Source organism: Salvelinus alpinus, chromosome 22 (genome assembly GCF_045679555.1).
Source record: "Salvelinus alpinus chromosome 22, SLU_Salpinus.1, whole genome shotgun sequence".
Taxonomy (NCBI): domain Eukaryota; kingdom Metazoa; phylum Chordata; class Actinopteri; order Salmoniformes; family Salmonidae; genus Salvelinus; species Salvelinus alpinus.
The window spans coordinates 5,967,340-5,983,223 of record NC_092107.1 but is presented as its reverse complement, the minus strand read 5'-3'; the positions used below and the strand labels follow the sequence as shown (position 1 = coordinate 5,983,223).

General features: G+C 46.0%; 1 pseudogene; it reads left to right on the top strand.

Moving 5' to 3' along the window:
- The window catches only part of LOC139549846 (Fanconi anemia group J protein homolog), a 56,745-nt pseudogene that overhangs the window by 25,452 nt on the left and 15,409 nt on the right, over positions 1-15,884 (top strand).

Below are 15,884 nucleotides of genomic sequence, written 5' to 3'. Positions count from 1 at the left end.
TTGTGCATTAGAATTCAACATCTACTCCACGTTGGTTCCACATCCTTTTGAAATGACGTGGAAACAATGTTGATTCATCCGGTGTGTGCCCAGTGGGAACCCTGTTTCCCTTCGTGATGAGATTAAAAAAGAGAGAGAGAGAGAGAGAGAGAGAGTCAGCCCGCCCTTAGGTGACCCCGGCCCCAGCAGCCCTCCTGGACCAGAGCTGTGATGAAGAGGTCAATGGGCCCTGGTTAAAAGTAGTGCACTAAATAAGGAATAGAGTGCTGTTTGTGCCGCAGACCATTTCCTCTGCTGACTTGTGTTCTGGAACAGGAGGAAGAACGCAGGTGTGACAGAAAGCTGAGTGGGGATCGATTGGAAATGAAATAAAGATGGGTGGGGGTGCAGCACCACACTAAAACATACAGTGCTAAGAGGCTGTAAGGGTTCACTATTCTCTAGACCAGAGCTGCTGTCTGTCTTCTACTGTATCAAATCAACGGGTATTTCAAAACAGTATGCCCTCATGGACCATACTGCTGCAGTCTGTCTGTCCACATTATCAGTTTCATACAAACCATGCTCTCTCCTCTCTGACTACCTCCCTCTGGAACTGCGCTTCTCTGTTGAACTCACAGCAAGCCCATCACCCCTACTTAAACACTGAGCACAGAGCCAGACAATGACATTACATTTACTTACTTTATTCATCTTTTATTTTCTATTTCTTTCTCAAGATGGAAGGAGTTGGTGTTGGTTAGTGTGATGGAATAAGGAGTCGGGGTTGGTTGAGGCCTGTGTGATGGAGGGAGTCGGGGTTGGTTGAGGCCTGTGTGATGGAGGGAGTCGGGGTTGGTTGAGGCCTGTGTGATGGAGGGAGTCGGGGTTGGTTGAGGCCTGTGTGATGGAGGGAGTTGGGGTTGGTTGAGGCCTGTGTGATGGAGGGAGTTGGGGTTGGTTGAGGCCTGTGTGATGGAGGGAGTTGGGGTTGGTTGAGGCCTGTGTGATGGAGGGAGTTGGGGTTGGTTGAGGCCTGTGTGATGGAGGGAGTTGGGGTTGGTTGAGGCCTGTGTGATGGAGGGAGTTGGGGTTGGTTGAGGCCTGTGTGATGGAGGGAGTTGGGGTTGGTTGAGGCCTGTGTGATGGAGGGAGTCGGGGTTGGTTGAGGCCTGTGTGATGGAGGGAGTCGGGGTTGGTTGAGGCCTGTGTGATGGATGGAGTCGGGGTTGGTTGAGGCCTGTGTGATGGAGGGAGTCGGGGTTGGTTGAGGCCTGTGTGATGGAGGGAGTTGGGGTTGGTTGAGGCCTGTGTGATGGAGGGAGTTGGGGTTGGTTGAGGCCTGTGTGTTGAAGGGAGTTGGGGTTGGTTGAGGCCTGTGTGTTGAAGGGAGTTGGGGTTGGTTGAGGCCTGTGTGTTGAAGGGAGTTGGGGTTGGTTGAGGCCTGTGTGTTGAAGGGAGTTGGGGTTGGTTGAGGCCTGTGTGTTGAAGGGAGTTGTGGTTGGTTGAGGCCTGTGTGGTGGAATAAGGAGTTGGGGCTGGTTGGGGGCTGTAGTGTGCTGTGTGTTTTTACAACTTGTGTTTTACAGCTGCTGTTAAACAGCATTTGGTCCACGGTTCCTGCAGTCGGAGTTATTAGATAAGAAACCTAATATAAATCAGAGTGGAGGGGTCTGGCAGGCTGGGGGAAGCAGGGGAGATGGAGAGCCGTGGCGCTGGGCGACAATACTAATTATTTCAGTGTGTCGGGGTTGCCAGGGCGTTGCTGGGGTGTTGCCGGGAGGATAAGGTGATATCTGGTATCCAGCCTCTGGTTCTGTCGCCTAACCTCGAGTTTCCTATGTTTCCCCCTCTCTCCTCTTCTTCCACGTTCACTATGTTTCTCTGTCTTCTATCCTCCTCCACATTCCCTGTTCACCTTTTCCCTTTTCTTTTCCTTCTCTGTTTCTCCCTCTCCTCTCTTCTCCACCTCTAACTTCAGTCTGTTTCTTCCTTCTTCTCTTTCAAACTTCCCCCTCTCACAGACCTCCCAGAAAGAGGAAGAACCCTTTGCTGGACAAACCATACACTAACACTATGCATGTGTACTCACAATATTGTATATTGCAACCACCAAGCTGAGTGAAGTCACGATGTCCTGTCAGTGGTGTTTATTATAGACAACACTGACATCTGCTGGCCATTAGCTTGAATTTTAACTGATCGGGATTATAAGTGGTGTAACTACAAAACAGCTGACTTTATCCACATCTGTATTTTCTGTTTTTCAAATCAGCACACTTCAGAATGCAAATAGAGAAATGGTAGGTTGAATGTCCATTTCGTTGGTAAGCCTGGTGTCTGCAGTAGTAGCAATTTGCTTGAAAGAATAACTGAGCCAAGCAAACTCGTCTTAGACTGCTGTTTTTTAGACTGCTGCTTTAAATATCATGTCAAACCACAGATATGTTCAATTGACCTCAGCAGCAAAACATAATGCTTCAAAAGACAAGGGATGCGTCCCAAATGGCACCGTTTTACTAATATAGTGCACTACTTTAGGGTGTCATTGTAGTGTACTTTATGGGGAATAAGGTGTCATTTGCAACACACATAGGAGCTTCCAACATGTCTTGTGTTTTGTGGCTTTGTATCCTGTCTCTAGAAATAAGGACTTCTGGTACTAATCTGTATTTTAGGCACTAAAGGAAAAATATGGGCCACGGTTATGAAAAAATATGGTTCTGTGGTGAGTCAGCTATCTATCTCAGAAATGTGAAAGTGGGTGATATATGCAGTACAGGCAGTATACTGTACCCTTGCAATACAAAACAATACACATAGATTTAAAAAAAAATAACAATTTGGAAATTAAAGAAATATCAGAACGAGCAATGTCAGTGTCCGGACTATAAATATACAGTATGAACATAATGGTGTGTATCGACAGTATGGACAGGATCTTTTTTTGTTGTTGATTTTTTTATTTTATTTAACCTTTATTTAACTAGGCAAGTCAGTTGAGAACAAATTATTATTTACAATGACGGCCTACGCCGGCCAAACCCGGACGATGCTGGGCCAGTTGTGCGCCGCCCTATGGGACTCCCAATCACCGCCGGATGTGATGCAGCCTGGACAGTATATGAATGTGAAAGGTTTGTACAGCAGTAGTTGTATGAGGTCCTTGGTTTTGATGTAGTTAGCTCTACTCAGAGGGTGGGTATCATTTGTGGAACGTTCCAACAGGAATCTGTTCCAAAACCTGCGTAAAGTACAAGGTTGCCAACAAACAACGCATACAAAGTAGCATGATCAATTCAACTATTTGACGAATAGGCATCAACTCACCACGTAGCTTATTCTTAATGTTAGTCCATAGGCTACCAGAGTGAGGACAGACATTTTTCGGAACGAACGTAATGAGTGTAAAACTTAATGAAATAGTCAACCACTCCCTACCCTGTAACTTATTTTGCTACTATACAACTTTCTATGCGTTGTTTGTTGGCAACCTTGTTATTTACGAAGTTTTTGGAACAGATTCCTGTTGGAACGTTCCACAAATTATACCCACCCCTACTCAGAGCCACATGTGAGGGGGATGTGACCAATCGATGTGAATTACATTGTCATTTGCAGCAACATTTCTTTCCAGTGTGTATACCAGTTGGTCAAGGCAGTCACAGTGGCTGCTCACCCTGTGGAGTACACCATTGCAGGGGTGAAGATGCAGTTCCCTTGGGCCAGAACAAAGATGTCCACCCCGTCAGGATCCTCTGAGGAATGGATTGAGAGAAACTATCTGTACTGTAGATGCACTTACTGCAGTTTAAGTCACACTCCAATCCCCTAGCTCAGCTCAGGTTTGACATTTTTCAATTCAATACAAATGTTGATACTTGTCTCTGTCTATTCAGTGCCCCCTCCACCAGAGGAGTACAAGCCCAAGTCTCTAGCTTCTCGTCTGTCTGACAAGTTCCAGACCTCCCTCACCTCTGACCAGGAGAAGGATGACTTCCAGCCTGATAGGAAATGCATCCACACCCCAACCATGGAACAGAAGTTAGGTAGCCTTATAGAATTCAGTAGAATTTCATGTATTTTTATGGGTAGCCATATTAACAATGCTTTCACAGACGGACCAATAAGTCTAACCATTCTGATTTGTCCCTGTTTCAAGTTGCGTAGCCTTGTTCCAGGGTATACAAAATATGTTAGTCTGTGCAGATTATCAGCTCTTTACTGCCTTGACTGTCTAAAGAAGTATTTGACATCTAAGGAACTGCATAAACAAGATATTATGATCTTATAATCTACGCAGGACTTTGACACCCTTATTCTTTTATAAAAATGTTGTATTCATTTTTTTATAGGACAATGTACAACATTCACTCAATAACAAAACCCTTACTCTCTGTTCCCCTTGGGGTTGTAAGAGGAGGTGCTTGGAGTAGGGAGTGGTGTTTATAGATGATGAGCCAGAGGGAGAGAGACCAGTGCCTGGAGCACTGACCTGGACAGTGGAGCTGAATACCCAGGCACAGACTATAGACCTGCTCCCTGAGACACACTGCTGTGTGAGTACATCTATCTAAACTAAGGATATGGTGCCACTTGCCGGGGAGTGCTGATCTAGGATCAGCTAAATTGATGGACCTTCCCCCCTGAGGCTCACTACTGTGTGATAATTTCTAGTCTAAACTTAGGATATGTTTCTTTTTAGTGCTGATCTAAGGATCAGCTCAACTGATGGTAGGGCGGGGAAATATTTTGTGTACAGTATACCGGTACGGATACTCATACCGGTAGGGAATTTTACCGTCTACAAAGATATTTTATACAGTGCTAAATTTAATGAAACGTTCTAGAAATTGGACTACTTTCAAAGGCAGTTGAATCCTCATTCTGACATTTCTTGAATTTTGTTTAGTATTTTTGTATTATTGTGTACTCTTTGACATTTTGCTGCATTGTTAGGAGCTAGTAACATAAGCATTTCGCTGCACCCACTACAACATCTGCTAAACTTTGATTTGATTTAGTTTGGTTGAGCATAAAGCCATCAGAATGTAGAAAGCCCATTCAAATCACTTATAATTAATTTGCTGCCATCCTAGGGTCATGCACTACTCATAAAACATATTTAGAACTTGTATTATTCAGAAACAAAATACAGTCAAATACTGTTATACAGCCAAACATTTGAAAAATATTCTGATATGATATTTTGGCAATATCGGCCAGACCTGACCGATGGACATGCCCTCGTGAGGCACAGTGCTGTGTGAGTACATCTATTCTAAACTAAGGATATGTTGCTTTTTAATGCTGATCTAGGAACAGCTCAACTAACTACCACCTTAATGCCAACCATTAGAGTCCATGAAGATAAATATTTGTGTGTTGTACAGCCACCCAAATACTACTTTGTGTCCACTTGGTGGCAGCATAGCCCACTTATTCTGTGGCTCTGCTCCATCACATACCTTTGGCATTGTTCTCACATTTCTTGTGTGCCAAGTGAATGTGTCATGTGATATAGGTCGTGTTTAGGCTGCATATGGCAGGAAGAGGAGGGGGAAAAAGGAATAGTTAGAAGGAGGAGAAAGTCCCCTCCCGCTGTTCGTCTTGGGTTTCCTCTGATACCTGACCGGCTGTACTCTGCTGTAAGCTGCTGACTGACGTCCTGAATGGGGCTCTTTGAACGGACAGAGCTCCACTTTTTAATTAAGAGGGTTTGCCTCGCCGCTGATCTGTGAAAGCCAGGCATAAATATTGAATGGGGTTCACCCGCTGGTTACTGAGCCCCGGGACCTAGAGGGATAAACCGCTGCTTTCTGAGGAGGTAGGGCTGGGTGGGGTGGGGGGGGGGGGGGGGCACAGCCTCACACCTGTGCCAGTTGCAGAGCAGGGTGCATCCCAAATGGCACCCTATTTCCAACATAGTCCACTACTTTTGACTACAGCCCTATGGGCCCTGTTCAAAAAGTAATGTATTATATAGGGAATAGGGTGCCATTTGGGGGACATACCAGAGCAGAGGGGTGATGCCTAGTTTGTGTCATGTCTCCTAAGGTATTTGATCAGGATGGCACTGCAGTCATCTATTTGCGACTCAGCCAGCCCACCCCCTGTGTGTGTGTGCACATTTTCATGTGCATTCTGAACCTTGAAGCCTGAGGACTGAGGAGCGAATTGGCATCCAGCGAGCCAGCCTGTCCCCGCCAACCCCCCACCACCATCACCTGGCCCCCCCGAAGTGTAAGACTCCTCTCAAGTGTCAGCTGTGCAATGCTGAAACTCAAGGCACACAGGGCTGGAATCAGCTAGGTCTACGTGGCCAAGAGTATACTGAGTGACTGAGAACCACACCACCACCACCACATCCAGGGCATGGTTCTGACTCACTCTGCCCTGACAATAAGGATGAAACTAGTACTGTTTGGAACACACCGGGTGATATCTTTAAAGAGGGGTTTTCTTATGAACACTATAGGCAGAAGCAACGTAATAGGGTACCATTTAGGAGGCAGCTCCTGTGAGTTAAGGGTATAAAGAGCCCTGAGCTGACATGATGAACAAACAGAGGGGCACCTAGTAGGATCAGGTTACAGAAGGGCCACATCGTTGGAACAGACCAGTTATACTGCTCAGCTCTGCGGATCCGCTCCTCGCCTGTGCAACAGAGCCCGATCACCTTAACTGCTGCTCCTGCTGCCACGTTAAATAGACCCCTCCACATATCCCTCCTACTGCGAAATCATGGCAAATAATTACTTATTCATAGACAGGTGGGAGGATGGATGGGGGGGGGGGGTCACTGCTGAATAGAGGCCCTTGTCAAGAGGCAGGAGCAGGATACCGTTGACAAGAGTATCCCTTTACGTGCCCGTCCCCGTCTGAGATGCAGACCGACACGGTTTGGGGCTCTGCTGGGCTCAGGAGCGAGCAGACACCCCCCTGGAATGGAATGTAGATAACTAACAGGGGGCCTGATGGTGTTGGCTGCCCTCTGCAACAGACACATACCGGCTCATTCAACACTGGACAATTCCACCCACTGCCGCTGAGAGCGAGGAAATCGGTTTACCACCCAGAGTGAATACCTGTTCAATCAAGGGAAAAGTGGCTGAGCTCCTTTAGGGCCCCCTAACACACATTGTAATATTTAATGGCAAACACTTTTGGAAAAAGAGTGGAGAGGAGGGTAACCTGAAACGCCTGGCCCTTCTAGTCTCTACTGAAGCACCACAGGCTCAGCTTGCTGGAGGTGTAACCCACACCCTGAGCTTTCCTTTATATGGTGAGGCATATCAACCGGTTGGTGCCAGATTGTAAAAGATTTTGTGACTTGTGCAGTCACTAAGCTCAAGGTTTAGATTCAGGGTTACTTCAACAGTGTCATAAGAGAACATTTGACTTCCTCTGATGGAAACAGCTGAAGGACACTATGTGGTTAGCTTAGAACTTTGCGGTGAACAGTACTATTTGAGGTTGACTTGTTTAGTCTTCATGGTTTGGTACCCCTTTCACTAACACTAATGCCAATTATTTGCGTTAGTGAAAGGGGTGGAAAGTGTCCGACTTAAAAGAGCTCAGCACCTGACTGGTATTGGTTTCAGCAACGCTGTTGGCTACGCTTCACCTGTGTGTCAAGAGAAGGTGACGCCACACATCCCCTGTGGTTACTAACAGCCAATTAAAAAGCAGCTACACTTTCACATCCCCAACAATGGCAACCTATCAGCTTTCAGCAGTCAGGTAATGTAATCTAACCATGACTGACAGGCAGTATTGTGTGCATATACACATTCTTGCTATACTTTACTATATGTTCACCAATGGAGCATATAAAGTTCACCAGTTGTCTGGTATTGGTGATTTTTGTTTGGTCTCAATATTTTTATAGTGAGCAATGTAAAATAAAAATAAAAAATTCGCAATTTTCTGAAGAGATAACACTCTTGAAATCTTGTTATTTTATCTTCCTTCTCCCTCCATCTCTCCCTCCATGTGTCCACCAGTCCTCCGTGGTGTCCTGCTCTCTCTGTCCCTGTGCCTCGTCCAAAGGCGGCCAGAAAGTAGCCGAGGGAAAGGCTTCTAAGGAGAAGGACAAAGAGAGCAAGAAGAAATAAGTTCCCAAGATAATCTTCGGCACTCGCTCCCACAAACAGATCACTCAGATGGCCCACGAGATGAAGCGTACGCTCTCTACTCTTCCGCCCCCATCATCATCGTCTCCAGTAGGGACCACACCTGTGTCCACTCAGAGGTACTGCCTCACTTCAACTGGGTTTCAGCATGAAATAGTTTTATGTTGTCGATGTTTTGGCGTCAAACTGATGGCAGTTGTGAAAAAAGTTAATAGTTTGAAGAGTTGCAGAGTTAATAGAAAAATAATGCCATTTCAATTCAATTCAATTTTATTTTATATAGCCCTTCGTACATCAGCTAATATCTCGAAGTGCTGTACAGACACCCAGCCTAAAACCCCAAACAGCTAGTAATGCAGGTGTAGAAGCACGGTGGCTAGGAAAAACTCCCTAGAAAGGCCAAAACCTAGGAAGAAACCTAGAGAGGAACCAGGCTATGAGGGGTGGCCAGTCCTCTTCTGGCTGTGCCGGGTGGAGATTATAACAGAACTATGCCAAGATGTTCAAAAATGTTCATAAGTGACAAGCATGGTCAAATAATAATCATGAATAATTTTCAGTTGGCTTTTCATAGCCGATCATCAAGAGTTGAAAAACAACAGGTCTGGGACAGGTGGCGGTTCCATAACCGCCACCTTCCATAACCGCCGCCAGCCATTGTTGATTAGATGCTTTTTTTCATTAATTAGGCAATTTTCTCTTGAACCATATTTACTAGAAACTCACGGACAATATAGACACAGATATAAAAAATGAATTCTATATATGAGTCATTTTTTTTAAGTGATTCAAAATTACGATAGATTGCCATAGTTTTTCTCTTAATTACCTAAATTATTTTTGGTAAACTACCGGTAGCTTTGCAACCCTATACACACAAACCTGGGATTTTAACTGATGACTGTCCAGTTGCTGGCCCAGTTCCCTAACTTCTAGTTTCACCAATATAAGGGTCCTGTTGTGTAGAGCCGAGGTCAAGGCCTCTCGGCCTGCTCCACCCCAGGGCTTAGATCAGCTCAGCTCCTAGCTAGTCTACATTAGTGTTGCCCTCATACCTCTCAATGGAGGTCGTTGACTATTACTGGGCCTGAATTTAATTATTTTGAACTGAGATTCACCCCAATCCAGCTGTGAAAACCATGACCTCTTCAGACATGGAAACACACACACCTCCGATCATGAGTTTGAGTGGTGTTTCTAATCCCAGTGACAGACACTTAAAGGGAGTGAATTTGAGCCGCCTCTGAGCTCTAGAAAGAAAGGCTTCGTAACCCAACCCCACAGTTAAAGGACAGGCAGACAACCCCCATCACTGTCGCCCCAGGTGGCAATCACACCCCATAATATCCCCAATTGGTCAGTCTCTAGCACGATGACGTGTCACGAGTCTTCAGACAGGTTTTGTGTCGGATGGGAGACTTTATAGCCAGTGTAACTGTTACAGTCCTAACTCCTGTTCTCCTCAAGGTGAGGGGGCTAGTGTAATGAGCACACACATACACACACACACATGAGTCAGCCTGATCGTATAATAAGCCCCTATTTCGCTGTCACCAGAGGTGTCTATCTGTCCTGTCCACCTCAGCCTACAGTCGCCACGGTGACAGTGTTACATCCTGATCTGTTACAGAGAATAGATGTTCCCGCGATAACCCTAGAGGATAGAATGGCCACAGCTCCATCACACTCATCTTTCTATCAGCCCTGTTTATCCCTCCACTCTCTAGGCCCTGTCTAAATCCAGTCTCTTGTTACATACACCTGGCTCTGACTGAGCTTAGTTGGGTTAAGACTCCCCTGTTGTGTTTTCTCTTTTTGTGGAGTCATGAAGTCAAATCACACCCCTAAGCTGCCATTGACCCAATATAAGAATTACTTGAGTGGACGCTAATCCTTTAACCTTCGCCACATGCGCACTCGCGCACACACACTGAACCGTTTGAAACAAAACCGTTTTAGGTGCAAAAGTTTATCCATGATGTGTTGCAGAAAGTGAGCACCCATCCACCCCTTTGATAGCTGCCTTTCTTTCCATGCCTTTGGCGGTAACGGAGTATAGTCGTCACGTGTGTGTGTGTTTGTGTGTGTCACCGGGGAGCCGGCTGGTTGTGACATGGTGGTAGATGAGGCGCCTCTGATGACCAGGTAATGGGCCTTAGTACATGAGACTGGAGACTGCCGCTTGGGAATTACCCCGAGCTATTGGTAATGCCAGAAGAGTTGTTGTTGGTACCGGCCTATATTGAGTGTGTGTCCTATGTGTATAAACCATGATGAAGGTATTGATCAGTGTTGGTTCTGAGAGGTCCTCAAGGTCACCAGTGAGCTGAACTTAATTAGTTTTCATGTGTGTATTGTCAAAGATGAAAACAACCCCTCCTCTCTCTCTTACGTACCACACGCAGGGCGTGTCGTACCGCTTCAAAAAACGGCGTGCACAATATGCAGGACCAGAACACTGCACTGGGTCCATGGTCTCCAACAGTCCTGGGACATAGAGGACCTGGTTTGGCTGGAGGGAAGGCTGAGGACCTGCTCCTACTACGCTGCCAGGGACCTCATGCCTGTATCGTATTCTGTCCCTACAACTATCTACTGGACCTCATCAGGGAGAGCTTGGGTCTGGTGGGAGAGGCAGGCATGGTGAGGGGAGCAGAGAGACTGGGATAAGGAGGAGTGAGAGATGGGTCTAGTCTTCTATCCCTAAAGCTACCTACTGGACCCCTTCATCAGGGAGAGCGTGAGTCTGGTGGAACGAGGGACGCAGGGAATTGTTGTTGGAGTTAGAGAAGGAGTGAGTGATGAGGATGTAGGCCTGATGAAAAGGTGGTTTCACACATTAAAGAATAGATGTGTCCTTTTACTTTTAGCTGAACATATTCCTTGAACACTACCTGGTCAAACCCACTGCATGTCTACTAGGGTGGAGCGGGAGAGGAGTGAGGGGAGGCTATCTCCTTCCACTCCTCTCTTACCCCTCTCCTCCCCTGCAGATTCACATCAACCTGAAGGGTCAGATTGGGGTTCTGGATGAGGCCCACAACATAGAGGACTGTGCCAGCTACACCCTGAACAAACCCCAGCTGCTGTCTGCCAGGGAGAAGCTGGATGGGATGGTGACCCATAACATCAGATGCTCCAACCACGAACCACTGCAGGCGTTCTGCTGTTCCCTGCTCAAGTAAATAGGCCCTAAACTCCTGGAGTGAGTTAGACCTTAACCCCTCTGGGCCTTCTGCTGCAGCCTGCCCTCTCATCATCACCTCCTCCCCTACTGAAACTACTGTAGTGTTTCTCTACCTATCTATTCCTGGTACATTCTTTCTAGCCCAGCACTAGCACAACTGGTCTACTAATCAACCCGTCTTGGTTAAAAATGAAATGTAATCAATACTTGTAAAGAATGTCTTCACTAGACTTGCTTTCCTCAATATCAAACAGTAGTTCTAAGATGGCCGCTCTCGCGCTCTGTCAGTTTGTCTGTTCCTCCTGTGATGTAGTTGGATGCAGGAGAGCTGCAGTGTTCTGGCTGAGAGGGAGTATGAGATGTCCTGTAAGGTGTGGAATGGCAAGGAGGTTCTGGGATTCTTCCATACCGAGGGCATCACCACTGACACCTTTGCCATGCTGCAGGTCAGATAATGTTGTTGATCACCTAGGTCTCCTCTCACCTGTCTCAATCCCTGTCTTTTGATCTCTCTCACTTTCACCCCCTTTTTTTTTTGCAAGACTTGTGTGTTTAGGGAGGCCTACAGCATCTATCTTTTCTCTCCACATCTCTCCTTCCCTCCCTCATCTCTCCCTCTGTATAGAAGCACCTAGCAGCGGTATTGGAGAAAGAGGAGGAGTTGGGCTAGTGAATGGGAGAGAGGACACATTGGAGGTCCCCACCATCAGCTCAGCCAGCTCCTCTGTCCTCAAGAGTCTCTTCATTGTGCTGGACTTCCTCTGCAGGGAGAAGAGCAGGTCAGAAGCAGTCTGTGAACCAGTCTTTAACAATCAGTCAGTATTTGTATTGTCCTAATTGGGAAATGTGAATTATAGTCAGGGTGAAAAACAAGATCAACATAACGACATACTACAAAATACATTATACTAACACTTTCGATCACTGACGAAGACTTCTGTCCTGTTCATGTTCCCGTGGTCAGGTTTGCAGAGGACTACCGCGTGGCGCTGCAGCAGTCCTACACCTGGACCACTGCTCCAGACGTGCCAGATGCTCAGGGCTTCTTCGCCAGGCCCAACCGCCGACGCCACAGTGCCAAGACCAAGACCCTCGTAGACACACTCAGCTTCTGGTGCCTCAACCCAGCCCTGGTGAGTAGCAGGGGAGGATGTACTGGAGCGTAAATGCTGTGTATACAACTTTTATATTGGGGGATAAAAGTACATGTTACTCATAGCGTATTATTACATTACGTGGAGCGCTGCCTGTCCTAAGGGGTGTGGTGGTGTGTGTGTGGTGGCAGGCGTTCTCAGACATCTCGGACAGTGTTCACAGCATCGTGCTGACCTCAGGCACATTGTCTCCTATGGGATCCTTCTCATCAGAGCTGGGGGTCAAGTTCTCTATCCAGCTAGAGGCTGGCAGCCATGTCATCAGCAAGTCACAGATCAGGAGAAACCTCCAACCTTAATTTCAGCCTCACCACTGATGTTACGTTTCATAATTTTTTTCATAGTATCCAGAAACAATCTGATGGTTAACGATGCTCAGAAAGGAATTGGACTATGTAGCCAAGCATAGCGCGTTTTGAAAAAAGTTCAATAGATTTTCTTTTTCCGTTGCAAAACGTTTAGCTTCAGAGTGCCATAGTGAACACGACCATTGAGAACCACTGAGCTGATGTGTTCCTAATTTTCACTCACCACTTTCTCCTTTAAATCATCTTCAGTTCCTACCATTTACCACCAGGAGGGGCTAGAGACCACATATTGAGGTCGAGTGTTTTAATGTACTCATGATATCCTTGCTGTGTGTAAGCAAGTTTGGCGCAACTGGTATGAGGTTGAGATAAGTAGAGAGTAAAGACGTTTTGTTTGATTTCAAAAGCATGCCAAAGGAAGAGGTCCTAAGAGTCCATAGCAGCTGTAATATACACAAACTTTCAAAAGTTTGGGATCACTTAGAAATGTCCTTGTTTTTGAAAGAAAAGCTATTTTTTTGTCCATTTAAAATATCAAATTGATCAGAAATACAGTGTAGACATGGTTAATGTTGTAAATGACTCTTATAGCTGGAAGCGGCAGATTTTTTATGGAATATCTACATAGGCGTACAGAGGCCCATTATCAGCAATCATCACTCCTGTGTTCCAATGGCACGTTGTGTTAGCTAAACCAAGTTTATCATTTTAAAAGGCTAATTGATCATTATAAAACCATTTTGCAATTATGTTAGCACAGCTGCGAACTGTTGTGCTGATTAAAGAAGCAATGAAACTGGCCTTCTTTAGACTATTTAAATATCTGGGGCATCAGCATTTGTGGGTTCGATTACAGGCTCAAAATGGCCAGAAACAAAGACCTTTCTTCTGAAACTCGTCAGTCTATTCTTGTTCTGAGAAATGAAGGCTAATCCATGCGAGAAATTGCCAAGAAACTGAAGATCTTGTACAACGCTGTGTACTACTCCCTTCACAGAACAGCGCTAACTGTCTCTAACCAGAATAGAAAGAGGAGTGGGAGGCCCCGGTGCACAACTGAGCAAGAGGACCTGAGCAAGAGCCTTTTAAAATGATAAACTTGGTTAAGCTAACACAACGTGCCATTGGAACACAGGAGTGATGGTTGCTGATAATGGGCCTCTGTATGCCTATGTAGATATTCCATTTAAAAAATCTGCTGTTTCCAGCTACAATAGTCATTTACAACATTAACAATGTCTACACTGTATTTCTGATCAATTTGATGAAAAATGAGCTTTTCTTTCAAAAACAAGGACATTTCTATGTGACCCCAAACTTTTGAACGGTAGTGTAGGCCTATGTAGACCTAATAGGTGTCTCTTAAACAGCTGTAGGCTGACAAATACCTTACATAAAACCTGGTATTCTCTTTCAGTTAACCAGACACTTCTAAGGGCCCATTGATAAATACTTTGTCCTCCTTTGTTTGTTATGCTTCCCTCCATGAATAATAGATTTCCATTCAGGCTCTGTGTCTCTGTCACATCACCACCACCAGTCCACTTAGGGACCAGCTGGCTCTCTCATGTCACTGTGGCTGTGTGTTGGTGCTCGCACGTGCACAGATACGTGAGTGTTACATGTGAAGGTTTGTTTGTGTTTTTGCATAGTGCTCCATACCTCTTTTGTGTGTCTTCTTGTGTGCCTGTTTAGTGTCTTACAATGCACACATTCTTTATGCTTATTTACAATAGGCCTATGGTTTGTATTTGACCCTTTGATGTTGTCAAAGCTTAAGGTTTTCCCTCTAGTTGACTATCCAGTTGAGACTATATCAGTGCTATCAGAATATGAATGTTTAAAGTCTCCTATTAGGATGCAGTTTTGTCTCTTTCCCCCCAGCCATGACGCCAGGCAGGCAGAGACAGCCACAGAACAACTCTCGTGGGTATTGTGTATTATTGATGACTAGTGTAGGAGCTCTATGCCCTCTGTGCATTAATATTTAATGTGCAGACAGACGGCTCTTAAAGATGATGAAGAGATGAGGGGTATTAATTGTAGAGTCTGTTGAGGCCCTCTGGAGCCGGTGAGCCGTGTGTGTGAGTGAGACAGAGGATGGGTCGTCTCAGGCGCCCCTCTCCAGTGTGTCTGGATGATGCCTATCAGAGAGGCAGCGGTATGAAGGACAGAGGCCACAGTCATACAGTACTAAGATCACACAGCAAGGCCGCAGAGCCTCTCGGCTCTGTCAGTCGCCCTCTGACAGATACACACACACACACTTCTGGCAGACACAGTGAGGGTACATACGCACACTGAACATACAGTACAAGTCAAGAACACAGTTAAAGGTACTCTCTCACGCATGCACGCACACAGGCATGTGTGTGTGTGGCCATGCACACACACTACTTGCAGACATTACACACTCAGACATCTCCCAGAGCCCTCCTGGAGCTGTGGTTTTGTAGCACTTGAGCCTCAACAGCCCCCCAGTTAATGCCCATTAAAACCACGGTACCCCTCTGCCCGCGCCTCGCAGTCTGGCCGCACCGCAAGAGGAAAGGGACAAAACACAGCATGGGGGGTTGGAGAGGAGAGGTGGGCTTATTAAAAAGTGTTTTCCAGGGGTGAAAAGATCAAAAGGAAACGCAAGATGCTTTTAAAGCAGATTGAGATAAGGGCCATTAGGGTGATGTCACCTAGCTGTATGTGTGAAAAGGCCTCCGCGCTGGCGCCTGAAGGAGGCTGAGGAGGAGGCTGGAAACACACACACACACACACACACACACGTTTGCCCTGCTGTCTTCCAGCCACGCTCCAACATTATTAGTCAGTGTAAGGTGTGCTGTCATCTCTACTGGGTGTGTCTCTCCCTATCTCTGGGTTTATGGGTCACCTTGCTCAGACGGGGATGTATCCATCGTTACTGTTCCAGCTGAGATGTTTTATATGGCCTTTTACAGTGGAAACCTGAGGTGCGCTGCTGCTGCTGTTGTAGGCTAAATGTTTCGCTAAGCTACAGCTTTGAGGGGGCAAAGCTTTAAAGGGGAATTCCACTCAAACTATATTTTGGTGGGGGGTTTTTCATTTTTGATACAATCCCAAAATGTTTTAAATGTCAGCAGTCAAGTTT